The 18,541-nt window shown below is 39.7% G+C and overlaps 2 pseudogenes; both read right to left on the bottom strand.

Moving 5' to 3' along the window:
- Window positions 2,201-15,627, bottom strand: LOC102187968 (annotated as a pseudogene).
- Window positions 15,627-16,378, bottom strand: LOC102188240 (annotated as a pseudogene).

Raw genomic sequence — 18,541 nt, 5'->3', positions numbered from 1 at the left:
AGGCTGTTTTCCAAGGTGGACTCACAGGCATACTTCCTGAGGTCTTTTTCCAGACTGTGGTCTAGGGTATTTTCTTTGATACAAATGATTCAGCAGACTGTGTTATGCTTCTCTGAATCACTGCATCATGGATAAAGTCTTTATTAAGAATCTAGCAGAGGAAATGGCAACCCATTCTGGTATTCTTTCTGGGAAAATCTCATGGACAGAGGAGCCTGGTGGGCTATGGTCCATGGGGTCGCAAAGAGTTGGACACAACTGAGTGAGTACACACACACACGTACGGAGTTCTGTACTAAACACAGAGAGCATACAAAATGATCAAGGATCAGAGTTCTTGAATGTGAAAGTGTGCATTTTTGTTAGATGTTCAAAAAATAAAATTAGATTTAAATAATCGGTTATTTGGAGCTACTTTTCTAAGGCATTTCTGGGCCCATTGTCTTCCTTTCCTAGGAAGAAAATTTTGCTACACAGTTCAACCATTTTTTCTCCATGTGTGTATCATATCTCAAAGCATTTTCTTTATTATCCCTTGATTGTCTGATTGTCACGGCATGCTGTGATTTCTAGCATTTTTTTCCTGGTAAGAGACAAAGGCAGATTACAACCCAGCTCTATTGAGAACTAAAACTTCTGATTATTATGACTTTTAAGTTAAGGAACGGAAGCATTGTGAGGTCTCATAAGTTGCTCAAAATCATGCAGAAATTCTGGAACACAGCAAGACTAAGAGGGAGAACAGTGCGAAGGTTATGCAATCAAACTTCCAATATCTTGAATCCCAGCTCTCACACTTGAAAACTACTGGCAGAGGCAAGCTCTATATCCCTACTCCCAGTGCCCCAGTTCCCTTAGCTATAAATTGAGAATAATATTGTACCAGCCTCATAGGGTCATTGTATTAAATCAAATGATATATATGTATACATAAATGTAATATCTAATATGTATGTCTCAGTTTTCTGGCCTATAAGAAGTACTTAACACTTATTATCCATTAATTAAGAATAATTCTTATTATTGATGCTATTGAGGTTTTCTGGTACAAAACTTTTCTCTGTCCCTTCTTAATAAACATATGCTTAAAATTTTTTTTTGTTATGAAAATTACATAGGAAAAACACAAATATCTAACAGTTCAAGTAAATTTATATAAACATTTTTAAAGACTCCATTTTCTATGAACAATAATGTTACAACAAACTTCTCATAAATAAATTTTTGCTTACATTTAAACTATTTCTTCTGGATATTTTTCTAAAAATAGAGTTATGAATAAACAAATTTGAATATTCATGAACATTTGATAGATTTTGTCAAATTTCTTTTTGGTACATTTTTATCAATCTACAGTCTTACTCACTGTATAGGAGTATCAGTCTCACACAGACATAGAGGACAGCATGTGGACATAGCGGGGGAAGGAGGCGAGGGACGAATTGAGAGAGTAGCACTGAAACATATATATTACCGCGGGTAAAATAGATAGCTAGTGGGGAGTTGTTGTATAACATAGGGGGCTCAAGCAGGTGCTCTGAGACAACTTACAAGGGTGGGATGGGGTGGGAGGAGGGAGGGAGGCTCAAGAGCAAAGGGACATATATATACTTCTGGCTGATTCATGTTGTAAAGCAATTATCTTCCAATTAAAAATAAATTAAAAAACAGTATCAATCTCAGGGTGGCATCAGCTGTCAGGGACATTACATTTTTTCTATTCTTATTTTACATTAACAGGAAATTTTATCGTAACTTTCCTATGTGTATTTTGATTAGTGAGACTGACAAGTGTTCATGATTTTACTGCCCATTTTGTTCCTAGTAAGAGATAAAGGCAGATTACAACCCAGGTCTATTGAGAGCTAAAATTTCTGTCCTTACCTAGCACCTTAATAGCATTCTAAAACTGGAGTTGGACTTCCTTGGTAGTGCAACAACTAAGCCCCCATGCTACAACTTCTAGGCTCAAGCTCAAGGGCCCACACGCCACAGCTAATGAGCCCGTGTGCCACAACTACTGAAGACCGTACACCTAGAGCTGGTGCTCCACAGCAACAGAAGCCATGGCAATGAGAAGCCCGTGCAGGGCAATGAAGAATAGCCTCCTCTCACAGCAACTAGAGAAAGCCTGTGTGAAGCAACAAAGACCTGGTGTGACAAAAATAAAATTAAAAAAATAAAATGAAGTAAACTGGGGTTAAATGGTCGACTCGTTTTTGTGCAGCCCGAGCAGCCTCTGGATGCTCAGTCTGAGCTCATGCATCCTAAGTGCATAGATCACGGGGTTGAGTGCAGAGGGACGATGTTGTGTTGCACACTGAGGAGACAGGGATAATAGGAAGCTGTTTTATCTGCAAGGTGTATGTCAGACAGCACAATGACACCTGTGTGCAAGAAGAGGATGAGGATGATGTGGGCGCCACAGGTGCTCAGAGATTTTGCCATTACTTCTGGTGATATCAGTCTCAGCACAGAATCAAGGATTAAAGTACAGGAAGAAAAAACCAGAGCCATGTCACTCCCTGTCAGGATCCATGCTAAGATCAGTCGGCAAAATTTTTTCACAATGATGTCATCACAAGCCAGGTTGGCAACCCCCAAGTTAGAGCATAGGCAGTGGTCAGTTTCATTCCTGGAATATTAACGTCTCTGGACAGCCATAGGCACTGAAATGGTCAACAGGCTCTTCCTGAGTGCCATGAACCCTGTGGCTTTGACCACAAAGTTTTTAGTGACCATGGAGAGGTATTGAAGGCGGGGAGAGATGGTGCGTATCTGTCCACTGCCATGCAGAGGAAGATAGCAGATTCCATGCAAATGAAGCAGAAATGATCTGATGGCACAGATCTGAGCAAAACACTTAGGGAGGTGAATGGCCTTGGCATCAAACCAGAAGATAGCCAAAATCTCAGGCATGATGCTGGTAGCCAGGCTAATGTCCACAGCTATTAATATGCAGAGAAAAATGTACATGGGCTCATGCAGTGAGAGCTCATGTTGGATGGTGGTCGTGATGAGGAGATTGGTACCAAGGACTAAAAAGTAGAGCATAGCCAGGGGCAGGGAGAGCCAGTGCTGCCAATCACGAGTGCTTGGGGGCCCCATCAAGATGAACTGGGAAATCTGGAGGCTGAAACTGTTGGTAACACTGGTAGAAATATCTATGGGATAGGTGCCCTATTCTTGGTTGTTGTTCAGTCACTCAGTCGTATCTGACTCTTTGCAAACCCATGAACTGTGCAGTATGCCAGTTTCCCTGTCCTTCACCATCTCCTGGAGCTTGCTCAAACTCAGGTCCAATGAGTCAGTGATGCTATTCTTGGTGGCTCTCCATAAACTGAAATAAGAAAGAGGTTGCATTTGAAAGTTCAGCAGAGGGTCCTGATCAGTTCAGTTCAGTTCAGTCGCTCAGTCGTGTCTGACTCTTTGCAACCTCATAAATCGCAGCATGCCAGGCCTCCCTGTCCATCACCATCTCCCGGAGTTCACTCAGACTCATGTCCATAGAGTCCGTGATACCATCCAGCCATCTCATCCTCTGTCGTCCCCTTCTCCTCCTGCCCCCAATCCCTCCCAGCATCAGAGTCTTTTCTGATGAGTCAACTCTTCGCATGAGGTGGCCAAAGTATTGGAGTTTCAGCTTCAGCATCATTCCCTCCTAAGAAATCCCAGGGCTGATCTCCTTCAGAATGGACTGGTTGGACCTCCTTGCAGTCCAAGGGACTCTCAAGAGTCTTCTCCAACACCACAGTTCAAAAGCATCAATTCTTCGGCGCTCAGCTTTGTTCACAGTCCAACTCTCACATCCATACATGACCACAGGAAAAACCATAGCCTTGACTAGATGGACCTTAGCCAGCAAAGTAATGTCTCTACTTTTGAATATACTATCTAGGTTGGTCATAACTTTCCTTCCAAGGAATAGGCGTCTTTTAATTTCATGGCTGCAGTCACCATCTGTAGTGATTTTGGAGCCCCAAAACACAAAGTCTGACACTGTTTCCACTGTTTCCCTACCTATTTGCCATGAAGTGATGGGACCGGATGCCATGATCTTCGTTTTCTGAATGTCGAGCTTTAAGCCAACTATTTCGCTTTCCTCTTTCACTTTCATCAAGAGGTTTTTTAGTTCCTCTTCACTTTCTGCCATCAGGGTGGTGTCATCTGCATATCTGAGGTGATTGATATTTCTCCCGACAATCTTGATTCCAGCTTGTGTTTCTTCTATTCCAGCGTTTCTCATGATGTACTCTGCATAGAAGTTAAATAAGCAGGGTGACAATATACAGCCTTGATGTACTCCTTTCCCTATTTGGAACCAGTCTGTTGTTCCATGTCTAGTTCTAACTGTTGCTTCTTGATCTGCATACAGATTTCTCAAGAGGCAGGTTAGGTGGTCTGGTATTCCCATCTCTTTCAGAATTTTCCACAGTTTATTGTGATCCACACAGTGAAAGGCTTTGGCATAGTCAATAAAGCAGAAATAGATGGTTTTCTGGAACTCTCTTGCTTTTTCCATGATCCAGTGGATGTTGGCAATTTGATCTCTGGTTCCTCTGCCTTTTCTAAAACCAGCTTGAACATCAGGGATTTCATGGTTCACGTATTGCTGAAGCCTGGCTTGGAGAATTTTGAGCATTACTTTACTAGCGTGTGAGATGAGTGCAATTGTGTGGTAGTTTGAGCATTCTTTTACATTGCCTTTCTTTGGGATTGGAATGAAAACTGACCTTTTCCAGTCCAGTGGCCACTGCTGAGTTTTCCAAATTTGCTGGCATATTGAGTGCAGCACTTTCACAGCATCATCTTTTAGGATTTGAAACAGCTCAACTGGAATTCCATCACCTCCACTAGCTTTGTCCATAGTGATGCTTTCTAAGGCCCACTTGACTTCACATTCCAAGATATCTGGCTCTAGATTAGTGATCACATCATCGTGATTATCTTGGTCATGAAGATCTTTTTTGTACAGTTCTTCCGTGTTTTCTTGCCACCTCTTCTTAATATCTTCTGCTTCTGTTAGGTCCAGACAATTTCTGTCCTTTATCGAGCCCATCTTTGCATGAAATGTTCCCTTGGTATGTCTTGTAGGTCTTCATAAAACCGTGCAACTTCAGCTTCTTCAGCGTTACTGGTTGGGGCATAGACTTGGATAACTGTGATATTGAATGGTTTGCCTCGGAGAGGCACAGAGATCATTCTGTCGTTTTTGAGATTGCATCCAAGTACTGCATTTCGGACTCTTTTGTTGACCATGATGGCTACTCCATTTCTTCTGAGGGATTCCTGCCTGCAGTAGTAGATGTAATGGTCATCTGAGTTAAATTCACCCATTCCAGTTCTGATCAGGGACTGCCATCAATGACACAGTTTCTTTTATTCATGAATGACCTTCAACTTTTTTTTGACTCTGGGAAATATTCCACAGAAGAGCAATAAAGAAAGCCCAAGTTAATTCTAAACAGAAATATTTGAATACCTATTTGTCATCACTACTTGTATGTCTACTTGGCCAAGTATATCAACAATAACCAGTTATCTGTTATCTAACAGATAACAAATATTAATATTTGTTTTACCCCCATTTTTTGCTTTATATTTAAGAAATTTATATCTTATAAAATAATTTTGTATCTTGCCTTTGTCTCTTAGTAGTATGCCCTAAGACATAAAATAGGCAGTAAAAATTTATTGCATGGGTGAATGAATGAATCATGAATTTAAGTATTAAAAGCTATGTGAAATCTCAATTTCTGTATTTCTATATTTGGCTCTTTCATATATTACTCAGCAGTATTTTACTTTTCAGATTATTTCATTTGAGTAGAATTTAAGAAATGATACAATGGTGATATGTACAAAGAGCATATCATGTGTGTGTGCTCTGTGACTCAGTTGTGTCTGACTCTTTGCAACCCCATGGGCTGCAGCCTCTGTCCATAGGTTTTTCCAGTCAAGAATGCTGGAGTGGGTTGCCATTTCCTCCTCCAGGAGATCTTCCCAACCCAGGGATGGAACCCTAGTCTCCTGTGGTTCCTGCATTGGCAGGCAGATTCTTTACTACTGAGCTACCTGGGAAAGGGCATAGCCATCTTAAAATTTTACTTTTAATAGTATTTTTATATTCTTAGTGTTACACATGCAGATAGTAAAAAAAAAAAAAAAAAATCAAATGACGTTAAAAAGTAAAACAATGGAAAGTAAGATTCCTGTGTTTGGGCCTCCCAAATCCCTTCTCTTTCACCAGAGGCAGCCAGTAATACCAGTTTTTGGGGAATCTTTCTAGAGATAGTTTTTGAACCTATAGTTTTTATATATATTTTCCCATAAAAGAGAAAAACAAATGTTAGCATACTAATCATCCTCTTCTTTTTGTTTCCTCTCCTTTTCTTTTTTAATGTGTCTCAGAGACCACTCCATATCATGTTATAGATATGCCCCATTGCTAAGTTGCATGATTTTGTACCACGTAAATGTCCAATATCTTAATAAGAACTTTTGAAAGACATTCAATTTTTTTCCAGTATTTACTATGGTAAAACATGATCCAATAAAATTACTGTTCATATATATTTAAGCATATATGTAAGTTTATCCATAATTTCCACATTACTGGGTGAAATGGACCAAAAAAAATTGCTAAACTGTCTTTTAAAGAGGTTTTTCTACCCCTTTATGACAATATTGGTTTTTATATTTTTGACAGACACTGAAATGTTGCTTCATAGATATATGATAGTACTTTACACATCCAGAATTTGCTTATGAGTATCTATTTCATCACATCCATGCCATCATTAAAATTTTCAATTTAAAAATCTTTATTATTAGAATAAGTAAAAATTGATATTACAATTTTGGTTTACCTTTTTCATCACTGTTTTGTGAACTTTGACTATTTTTTAACTTGGACATTTTAAAAGATCTTTTCCCCCCCATTTACATACTTTAGGTAATTTTCTGTTTTGGCTTTATGTACAGCCCATCCTTTATGTATATGGCATTATGTACAACCCATCTGCATCATGATGCAGGGTACATCATGAGAAACGCTGGGCTGGATGAAACATAAGCTGGAATCAAGATTGCCGGGAGAAATATCAATAACCTCAGATATGCAGATGACACCACCCTTATGGCAGAAAGCAAAGAAGAACTAAAGAGCCTCTTGATGAAAGTGAAAGAGAAGAGTGAAAATTTGGCTTAAAACTCAACATTCAGAAAACTAAGATCATGGCATCTGGTCCCATCACTTCACGGCAAATAGATGGGGAAACAGTAGAAACAGTGGCAGACTTTATTTTTTTGGGTTACAAAATTACTGCAGATGGTAACTGCAGCCATGAAATTAAAAGATGCTTGCTCCTTAGGAGAAAAGTTATGACCAACCTAGACAACATATTAAAAAGCAGAGACATTACTTTGTCGACAAAGGTCCATCTAGTCAAAGCTATGGTTTTTCCAGTAGTCATGTATGAATGTAAGATTTGGACCATAAAGAAAGCTGAGTTTCCAAAATTTCCTTTTGGACCATAAAGCAAATCAGTCCTGAATATTCACTGGAAGGACTGAGGTTGAAGCTGAAGTTCTAATACTTTGGCCACCTGATGCGAAGAGCTGACTCATTAGAAAAGACCCTGACACAGGGAAAGATTGAAGGAGGGATGAGAAGGGGACAATAGAGGATGAGATAGTCAGATGGCATCACTGACTCAATGGACATGAGTTTGAGCAAGCTCTGGGAGATGGTGATAGACAGGGAAGCCTGGAATGTTGCAGTCCATGGGGTCACAAAGAGTCAGACCTGACAGTGACTGAACAACAGATAGCTAACTCATTGTTGCAGCACTGTTCAGTAAATAAACATTCCCATTTATTGCAATGTGCTTTTTTGGGTCAAATATTAAATTCAAACATATATTCAAGGATCGTTACCTAACCAGTCAGTTTTCTGTTTTTAATGCCAGTACTAATTGAATTAGTATGTTTACCAAATGATAAATGGCAACCCACTCCAGTACTCTTGCCTGGAAAATCCCATGGACGGAGGAGCTTGGTACAGGCTACTCTCTGTGGGGTCACAAAGAGTCAGGCATGACTGAGCGACTTCACTTTCACTTTAGAGTAGGGTTTTACTAGTAATTTTGGATAATTTTTTCAATTAAAAAAAGACTGGTTGTATTAAATTGAAACATACAGAGTAATATGGAAGAACTGATTATCTATATCTCATTGATTCTTTCCATTCAGAAATTTAATGGAAATTTCTGTCATAAATGTCATAAGTAGTTTTAGAATTTTTTACCTTATATTTCTCTTTTATCTCTTTATCTTTCCAAATTAGCTATTATTATCTTAAAAACCTTTGGATCATTATTGCTTTCTAAAACATTTCACAAAACATAACTATTTTACACTACTGCTTTTAAAGCTAATTATTTAGGAGATTCTCCTCGGTATTTATCATTTTTTTTTTTTTTTGGCAGGAAGATGCATTGCTAAAATTTCACTGGAATAACTTTAATTAATATAAGCTCTTGTTTATATTTGGCATCTTTTAAAAATCTTTATAATTTTCTAAACAATATAAAGAAACACTGATGGTGAACATCCTTGTCTAGATCTGAACTTTAAATAATATGTTCCTGGAGCTCTCCTCAGTGTGGTGCTGGTGAATCCATTCAGTTCAGTTCAGTCACTCAGTCACGTCCAACTCTTTGTGACCCCACGGACTGCAGCACGCCAGGCTTCCCTGTCCATTACCAACAAGCAAGTTCGAGCTTGCTCAAACTCATGACCATTGAGTCAGTGATGCCATCCATCATCTCATCCTATGTCATCCCTTCCTCCTCCCGTCTTCAATCTTTCTCAGCATTAGGGTCTTCTCCAATGAGTCAGTTCTTTGCATCAGGTGGCCAAAGTATTGGAGTTTCAGCTTCAGCATCAGTCCTTACAATGAATATTCAGGACTGATTTCCTTCAGGATTGACTGGTTGGATCTCCTTGCAGTCCAAGGGACTCTCAAGAGTCTTCTCCAACACCACACTTCAAAAGCATCAGCTCTTTGGCACTCAGCTTTCATTATGGTCCAAATCTTACATTCATACATGACTACTGGAAAAACCTTAGCTTTGACTAAATGGACCTTTGTTGGTAAAGTAATGTCTCTGCTTTTTAATATGCTGTCTAGGTTGGTCATGACTTTTCTCCCAGGGAGCAAGTGTTTTTTAATTTCATGGCTGCAGTCATCATCTGCAGTGATTTTGGAGCCCAAGAAAATAAAATTTGTCCTTGTTTGCATTGTTTCCCCATCTATTTCACTTGAATTGATGAGAGCAGCTGCCATGATTTTAGTTTTCTGAATAGTGAGTTTTAAGCCAACTTTTTCACCCTCCTCTTTCACTTTCATCAAGAGGCTCTTTAGTTCTTCACTTTCTGACATGAGAGTGGTATCATCTGCATATTTGAGGTTATTGATATTTGAATGCTTTTCAGATAAACAATCTTAACTGGTTTGGTGATTTTATGTCTATTTCTAATTCTTGATTTGGTTTTTTAAAATCAGAAATGAGTGAATTAAGTCACTCTCTCTGTTCAGGCTCTTGGATCTGTAATTTAAACAGAATGTTGTCCTGCTTTCACCATCCTTTCAGCATTTACTACATGGCTCCTCCGTGTCAGGCTCCAAGAGGCAGTGGTTCTGGGACTCTTTCCTCCGGTAGGGGTTTCTGTTCTTTCTAATATGTACACTTTTCTCACTTGTTTTTGACCGAAAAGAGGGCCAGAATTGCAGTGATCACACTAAGGAAACAAAGTGAGAACACCGACAGGAAAGGAAGAAAGAGGCTGGGCAACCGGAACGCAGAGGGCACACAGGGCAGGAAATGAGCCTCCTCCTCTCACCTCGGTCTCCCGGTCACTCCCTGCTAGGAGGTCTTGGAGAGATTCTCTGCATATGGAACTGCCTTCTGTTGCTGTTTTTCAGTTGCTCATCATGTTCAACCCTTTGTGACCCCATGGGTCACATGTGACCCCACATGCAGCACTCCAGGCTTCCCTGTCCTTCACTATCTCTCGGAGATTGCTCAAACTCATGTCCATTGAGTCAGTGATGCCATCCAACCATCCCAGTGAGTCAGCTCTTCGAATCAGGTGGCCAAAGTATTGGAACTGCAGCTTCAGCATCAGTTCTTCTGATGAACATTCAGGGTTGATTTCCTTTAGGATTAACTGGTTTGATCTCCTTGCTATTCAAGGAACTCTCAAGAGTCTTCTCCAGCACCTCGGTTCGAAAGAAGTAATTCTTCGCTATTCATCCTTCTTTATGGTTTCTATTCTCTTGGATACGCTCTTACTTTTGCTGCAAAGAATACATCCTTTCCTCTCCCCTGGCAGCTGGGTTGTTGCATAGATTGGAACTTGGAGGTACCCTGGACCCTTTATGTTACTCCCTTGGTCCTTCAAGAAGCTCTCTCTAATCTTTTTTCCTGTGTGCATCAAAACTTGATGTTTTCTCACTGCAGCCTGGAAAGGCCTTCAACAGTCTTAGGAGCATATCAAATTCATCTCAGGGAAGAGAAGTACTCAGGCCTCAGTCCCTTGGGAAGCACTATTAGTACTCATCTCTGCAGATGAAGGTTTACAGAGAGGTGTTTTTCAATCTGTGTGACTCCATCAAGGCCTGCCCCTCCCACAAGACACAATTTTCTTCACCCTCCATAGGGACCATTTTCCAGCAGATGTATTCTCTCTGTTTTATGTTTTACTATGTCTTTTCTCATGGGTTATCTGTCCCATATTAGAGCATATTTATACTTCTTCTTCTAAATACATTCTACCTGACTCCCCCACCCCCAGACCCACTTTATACCTTGCTCTGTACCCAGAGAGGGTAAAGTCTATTGCCTCTGGATGTTGTTAGGTTTGGCTTATAGAAAGCACTGGCAGTTGATCAGAGGCAGCAAGAAGGACAAGTTGGGGGACACCTTACAAGTCCACTCACTGTTCTGTAGTGCCTGCGGCTTCTCCTAAGGCCACTGTTCCCATGAGGTGATTCCCTTGATGACTGTGCCAATAGTGAGCTCTCCATTGCTGTCCAGCCTAGGGAGGGTAATGCCTTTGATGTCACCAGCCCTGGTGTATTTTGCCACCCCTGCTTTATTATTATTATTATTTTTAACTCTTCCCATGTATTTTGACTGTTCTCTTCGTTATACTCTCTTCAATCTTTCCTTTTGCATGTATCATCTGTTTCCTGTTAGGACTTTGACTAATATACCTCCTGATCTCAAATTTCTCCCACCCAGCACTCTTGTCCTAAATCTGCTCCCTCTCTTTTCTTTCTTCCACAAATTCCTAAAGCACTTCTCTCAATGAGTAGCTCCCAGTTCCTTACCTCTCATATTCTTTTAAATCTACTTGAGATTTATATTCTCCAATCTTCCTACTAAACCAAAATGTATCAAAATGTATCATTTTAAAAACTTTTTATTTTGCATTGGTGTGTAGCCAATTAACTTGTGATAGTTTCAGGTGGACTGCAAAGGGACTCAGATTTGATTCGTGGGAAGTAGACAACGAAACAATCAAGTGTACAAGAGGTTTACTGGGGATCAGAACCCATGGAAAAGCAGGGAGAAGGAAAGATTGGGTAAACGGAGAAGTAGATTGTGATGCAGGTGTGACAGGGCCTCAGTCAACTGACTCAGAGCTCTAGAGGGGATAGAGTAACATCTTTCTCCACATGACACAAGGATATGAGAGGTTGTTGACAAACCAGTGCATATATATGACACTGGAAAGCCAGCGACAAGAACTTCCATGGATATCATGGGTATTTTTTTTTTTTTTGATGAAAATTTAGTATCTGAATTGAGATTTCTTTATTTATTTTTTTTATTTAATTAATTTTTTTATTGAAGGATACTTGCTTTACAGAATTTTGTTTTCTGTCAAACCTCAACATGAATCAACCATAGGTATACATATATCCCCTCCCTTTTGAATCTCCCTCCCATCTCCCTCTAGGTTGATACAGAGCCTCTGTTTGAGTTTCCTGAGCCATACAGGAAATGCCCGTGGCTATCTATTTTACATACAGTAATGTAAGTTTCCATGTTATTCTCTCCATACATCTCACCCTCTCCTCCCCTACTCCCCATATCCATAATCTACTCTATATGTCTGTTTCTCTATTGCTGCCCTGTAAGTAAATTCTTCAGTACTATTTTTCTAGATTCCGTATATATGCATTAGAATACAATATTTATCTTTCTCTTTCTGACTTACTTTACTCAGTATAATAGGTTCTGGGTTCATCCATCTCATTGGAACTGACTCAAAAGTGTTCCTTTTTATGGCTGAGTAATATTCCATTGTGTTTATGTAACACAACTTCTTTATCCATTCATCTGTTGATGGGCATTTAGGTTGCTTCCATGTTCTAGCTATTGTAAATAGTGCTGCAGTGAAGAATGGGGTACATGTGTCTTTTTCAGTTTTGGTTTCCCCAGGGTATATGCCTAGAAGTGGGATTGCTGGGTCATACGGTGGTTTTCTTCCTAGATTTTTTTTGTTAATTTTTTTTTTTTTTTAGTTTTTTATATTTTAAATTTTAAAATCTTTAATTCTTACATGCGTTCCCAAACATGAACCCCCCTCCCACCTCCCTCCCCATAACATCTCTCTGGGTCATCCCCATGCACCAGCTCCAAGCATGCTGCATCCTGTGTCAGACATAGACTGGCGATTCAATTCTTACATGATAGTATACATGTTAGAATGCCATTCTCTCAAATCATCCCACCCTCTCCCTCTCCCTCTGAGTCCAAAAGTCCGTTATACACATCTCTGTCTCTTTCCCTGTCTTGCATACAGGGTTGTCATTGCCATCTTCCTAAATTCCATATATATGTGTTAGTATACTGTATTGGTGTTTTTCTTTCTGGCTTACTTCACTCTGTATAATCGGCTCCAGTTTCATCCATCTCATCAGAACTGATTCAAATGAATTCTTTTTTACGGCTGAGTAATACTCCATTGTGTATATGTACCACAGCTTTCTTATCCATTCATCTGCTGATGGACATCTAGGTTGTTTCCATGTCCTGGCTATTATAAACAGTGCTGCGATGAACATTGGGGTACATGTGTCTCTTTCAATTCTGGTTTCCTCGGTGTGTATGCCCAGCAGTGGGATTGCTGGGTCATAAGGTAGTTCTATTTGCAATTTCTTAAGGAATCTCCACACTGTTCTCCATAGTGGCTGTACTAGTTTGCATTCCCACCAACAGTGTAGGAGGGTTCCCTTTTCTCCACACCCTCTCCAGCATTTATTGCTTGCAGATTTTTGGATTGCAGACATTCTGACTGGTGTGAAGTGGTACCTCATTGTGGTTATCATGGGTATTTTGATATGGCACTCAACCTAATCTTACAAATTGATACTTTCCCACATATTTGTTATAAAAATACCTAAAGAGGAAGAATCAGATTGAGGAACTTAAGCTTTATAAACAGTATATATTATAAGGCTATAATAATTAACACAGTGTAGTACAGGAAAAAGAAAAAAGATTATTAAAAAGAAGAGAGAGCTGAAAGATAAACCTACATGTATATGAACACAAAGCAGTGTGGGAAAGGGCAGTCTTTTTTCTAAAAGGTAGAAGGTCTATAGGCTGTCCACAGGCAAAAGTGAACCTTGATCCCTAGCCACATAAAAGTCATTTTGAGAATAAATGTGAAAGGTTAAAAACAGTAAAAGCTCTAAATGATAGCATACAAGAATATATTCATAACCTTGGAGTAAATAAAAATTTCTTAAATAGCTCATAAAAAAGGACTAAATGTAAAGGAAATGATTAATAAAACTGGATTTTTTTTAACCTAAATTTTTTCATTTCTCTTTAGTAAATATTTAGGCATGGACACTCCAATGTTCATTGCAGTACTATTTACAAAAGCCAAGACATGGAAGCAACTTAAATGTCCTTTGACAGATGAATGGAAAGAAGATGTGGTGCATATATACAATGGGATATTACTTAGCCATAAAGAGAACAAAATAATGCCATTTGCAGTGACATGGATGGACTTTGAAATTGTCATACTGAGTGAAGTAAGTCAGAGAAAGACAAATGTCATATGAATCACTTAAGTGTGGACTCTAAAAAAGGCTACAAGTGAACTTATCTACAAAACAGAAACAGAGTTACAAATGTAAAAAATAAACTTATGGTTACCTGGGAGGGGTTGGGAGGGATAAATTGAAAGATTGGGATTGACACAAGCAAACTACTGTATATAAAATGAATAACTAATAAGGACCTATGGTATAGCACAGGGAACTTTATGCAATACTCTGTAATGTCCTATATGGAACATTAGGATATAAAAATTAGTGGATATATATGTCTATATAACAGATTCACTCTGTTGTACACCTGAAATTAAGACAAGTTGGAAATCACTTATGTTGTTTGGTCACCAAGTTATGTCCAACTCTTTGTGACCCCATGGAACCCATGGACCCCACTCCAGGCTTCCCTGTCCCTCACCATCTCCTGGAGTTTGCCCAAGCTCAAGTATACCCCAATAAAAATTTTAAAAAATTCAGGCATGGAGTTGCTAGGTTATGTGATATGCATATGTTTAATTTTATTAAAATGCATCTACCAAATTGTTTTCCAAAGTGGTTCTACCATTCTACACTGTTACCAGCAATTTGAGAGCTCCAGTTGCTTTGCATCCTCATCAGCACTTGGTACGTGTGTGTGTTAGTTGCTTAGTCGTGTCCGACTCTTTGCAACCCCATAGACTGTAGTGCACCAGGCCCCTCTGTCCATGGGATTCTCCAGGCAAGAACACTGGAGTGGGTTGTCATTTCCTTCTCCAAAAGGAACTATAGAAAGAAAGAAAGTGAAGTTACTCAGTCGTGTCAGACTCTTTGCGACCCCATGGACTGTAGCCTACCAGGCTCCTCCACCCATGGAATTTTCCAGGCGGGAGTACTGGAGTGTGTTGCCATTTCCTTCTCCAGCACTTGGTATGGTCAGTGTTAATTTTAGCCATCCTAATATGGCGATCATTGTAAGTTATTATGGTTTTAATTTGCATTTCTTCAATGACTAATGATATTGAACATCTTTTAATATGCTTCTGAACTTGTTGGCTATCCATAAATCTTCCTGTGAAAAGTGTTCAAATGTTTTTATTGTTTTTGAGTTGTCTTATTATTTCTCTGTATAATTTCTTTACATAATCGGGATTCAAATCCTTTCTCAGACCCATGCAGTGCAAATATATTTACCAAGTCTGCAACTTACCTTTTATTTTTATTTATTTTGCAGAGTCACTGAGCTTTATGGTTCCATTTGGCCCCAAAACACACTTTTACCGGCCTCAAGTTATCTTTTCAAAAATAACTAGGCATGTGAATTTGAACGTTCCCCACCCCTAGGTGCCTTCCACCCTTCGGTTCCTCCCAGGAGCTCCAAAGCGGAAGTTGAGTCTGTCCCACTTGGGTTGTTGCGAAGTGGCTCTGCTTCCTGGGGTGGGGGATGGGGGTGCGGTTCTGATGTGAATGACGGTGATGTGCCAGCGCAGGGCTCTGCTGGTGGCCATCACATGGTTGCACAGGACGAGTTTTATTTCCTGGCCATTTTATAGAAGACTTTCGACTGTATTCCCAGCACTTCGGATTTGGACACCAGGTCATCGAGCTTCCCGCCTCGCGCTAATAAAGACTCCATGGTGTTGTGCAGGATGAACTTGGTCTCATCCAGTTCAGCCTGCACTGTAGTCATGGAGTCAGCTTCTCCGGGGTTCTGGTGTCTACTGAGGTGACTGTCCAGGCCTGTGTACTGGAGGGTATCAGGGGATCCAACTGGCCAGTCTGTCCTGTGGACCTGCTTGGAGAATTCATCTAGTACCTTCTCTAGCAAGGTAAAAGACCCCCAGGATGGATGTTCACTGTCAGCAGTGACCACTTCCGCAAGACTGTCATTTTTCACGAAGACATGGCACAGATATTCTTGTTCCACAGAAGCTTGGCTACCTTCTGCAGAGCACTCCACAATCAGGATCCTCTGGAGAAGGAAATGAAAACCCACTCCAGTGTTCTTGCCTGGAGAATCCCATGGACAGAAGAGCCTGACAGGCTACAGTCCATGGGGTTGCAAAAGTCAGACATGACTTAGCAACTAAACCACCACCACCACCACCACCACCACCACAATCAGTTGGCTTGTGAAGGCGGGGAATTCCTAAACCCTGGACCTCTGGAAGAAGCTGAAAGAGGACACATCATATGTGGCTTTGAGCAGCACTGCCTTGGACTCACCTTTGTGCAGACACTTAGGCTGTACAGCTTCATGGCGCCTTGCCCTGGGGCGCCGGCCTGGGCTCACAGGGAGCAGCATGGTGCTGCCCCTCAAGGGGCCGACGGGTCAGCCACCTGCTTCCTTCTGTCTTTTATTTCTAAATGGTGTCTTCTGATGAGAAGATTTAAAAATTTTGGTAAATGCTAATATATCAATTTTTATTTTATAGTTTGAAATAAAATTATAAAATAAAGCTAATGAACTATGCTGTGCTGTGATTAGTCACTCAGTCATGTCTGACTCTTTGCAACCCCATGGACTGCAACCCACTAGGCTCCTCTGTCCGTGGGATTCTCCAGGCAAGAATACTGGAGTGGGTTGTCATGCCCTCCTCCAGGGGATCTTCCAAAACCTGGAATTGAACCCAGGTCTCCCACATTGTAGGTGGTTTCTTTACGGTCTGAGCCACCAAGGAATCAATTTTTATTTTATAGCTTAAAATAAAACTATAAAATTATAAAATAAAACTAGTAAACTATATTTTAAAATAAAACACATTTTGTGTCCTATTGAAGAAATTTTTGCTTAACATAAAGTTGCAAAGATTTTATCCTATTTTTTTCCTAGAAAATTCATAATTTTAGCTTCTACATTGTCTTAAGATTTTTGGATTACCTCATTCAGAGGATGTGACTGCTGATTGATCCCTGAGCTGGACCTGGGCAATCAGGATCCTCACTCCCTTCCTGTCCTTGGAATGGGTGTACCACCCACCAGTCCCATAGCCAGACCCATTTTCAAAGATGCAGCTGAAGAGAGTCATGTGTTGTTGAGACCATCTGAGTGAATCCTCTTAAGATCTCTCTATAAACTCCTAAGATTCTGACTGGTGCTGTGAAGATTTACTCATCTTGTGGGTGCCCAAGACAAGCCTCCCAAGTAAATCCCCCTGCTTTTTATCCTTGCCATTTATCTGGGGTGGTCTGTGTCTTCAATTTCTACTTGGTCTCCATGGAGGAAGTTTATCTTTTGTATATGAATATTCAGTTGTTTCAATACCCCTTATTGAAAAGTTTATCCCTTTCCCATCACAGTACCTTGCACGTTAGTTTAAAAAAAAATCAACTGATTATTTATATATATGTGTGTGTGTGTATATTCTGAACTCTGCTTTTTGTTCCATTGAGCTATTAAACTATCCCTTATGTAATATTACACTGTCTTGATATTGTAGATTTAAAATGTCTTGAAATTAGTCCTCCGACTTTGATAACTTCTGAATTGTTTCCAAAATTATTTTTGTTCTGTTGGGTCTTTGCATTTCAGGTAAGTTTGAGAACAAGTTGTCCAATTTTTACAAACAAAAAATCTTCTGGGATTTTCTTTGAAATTACATCACGTTTATAGATCAATTTGGGAGACTAGACATCTTAGTCATATTGAGTTCTCCAATGCATGAACATAGCATTTCTCTTCATTAATTTAAATCTAAAATTTCTCCCAGCTATGTTTTCTAATTGTCAGTGCAAAGACTCAGATATAGTCTATCAAATTAAATCCTGAGTATATTATATATTTTGATGTCATCATACTTAATGATTTTATGAATCTAATTTTCCAGTTTTCCAGTTATTAATACTGTGTACAAGTGCAGAAAATCAATTTTGTATTGACTTTATCAAATGACCCTGCTAGATTTACTTAATAGTACAGATCGTAGGTTTTTCTACTTACAGTTATGTTGTAGTCAAGTGATAATCATTTTACTTTTTCCCCCAGAAATGCTAAGTTCTTATTTTATTTTGTATGTGATTTTCATCATTTATTTTGTTAATTTGATGAATTAAATCAACTTTTTTGAATGTTAAACTATCTTTCATTCTTGGGTAAGCCTCATCTCAGTTCGGTTCAGTTCAGTCGCTCAGTCTTTGCAACCCCATGGACTGCAGCACACTAGGCCTCCCTGTCTGGTCACCAATGTCCAGAGTTTACTCAAATTCATGTCCATTGAGTCAGTGATGCCATCCAACCATCTCATCCTCTGTCCCCCCCTTCTCCTCCTGCTTTCAATCTTTCCCAGCATCAGAGTCTTTTCCAATGAGTCAGTTCTTCACATCAGGTGGCCAAAGTATTGGAGTTTCAGCTTCAACATCAGTCCTTCCAATGAATATTCAGGACTGATTTCCTTCAGGATGGATTGGTTGGATCTCCTTGCA

Source organism: Capra hircus, chromosome 15, assembly GCF_001704415.2.
Source record: "Capra hircus breed San Clemente chromosome 15, ASM170441v1, whole genome shotgun sequence".
Taxonomy (NCBI): domain Eukaryota; kingdom Metazoa; phylum Chordata; class Mammalia; order Artiodactyla; family Bovidae; genus Capra; species Capra hircus.
This window is presented reverse-complemented; position numbering and strand designations above follow the sequence as displayed.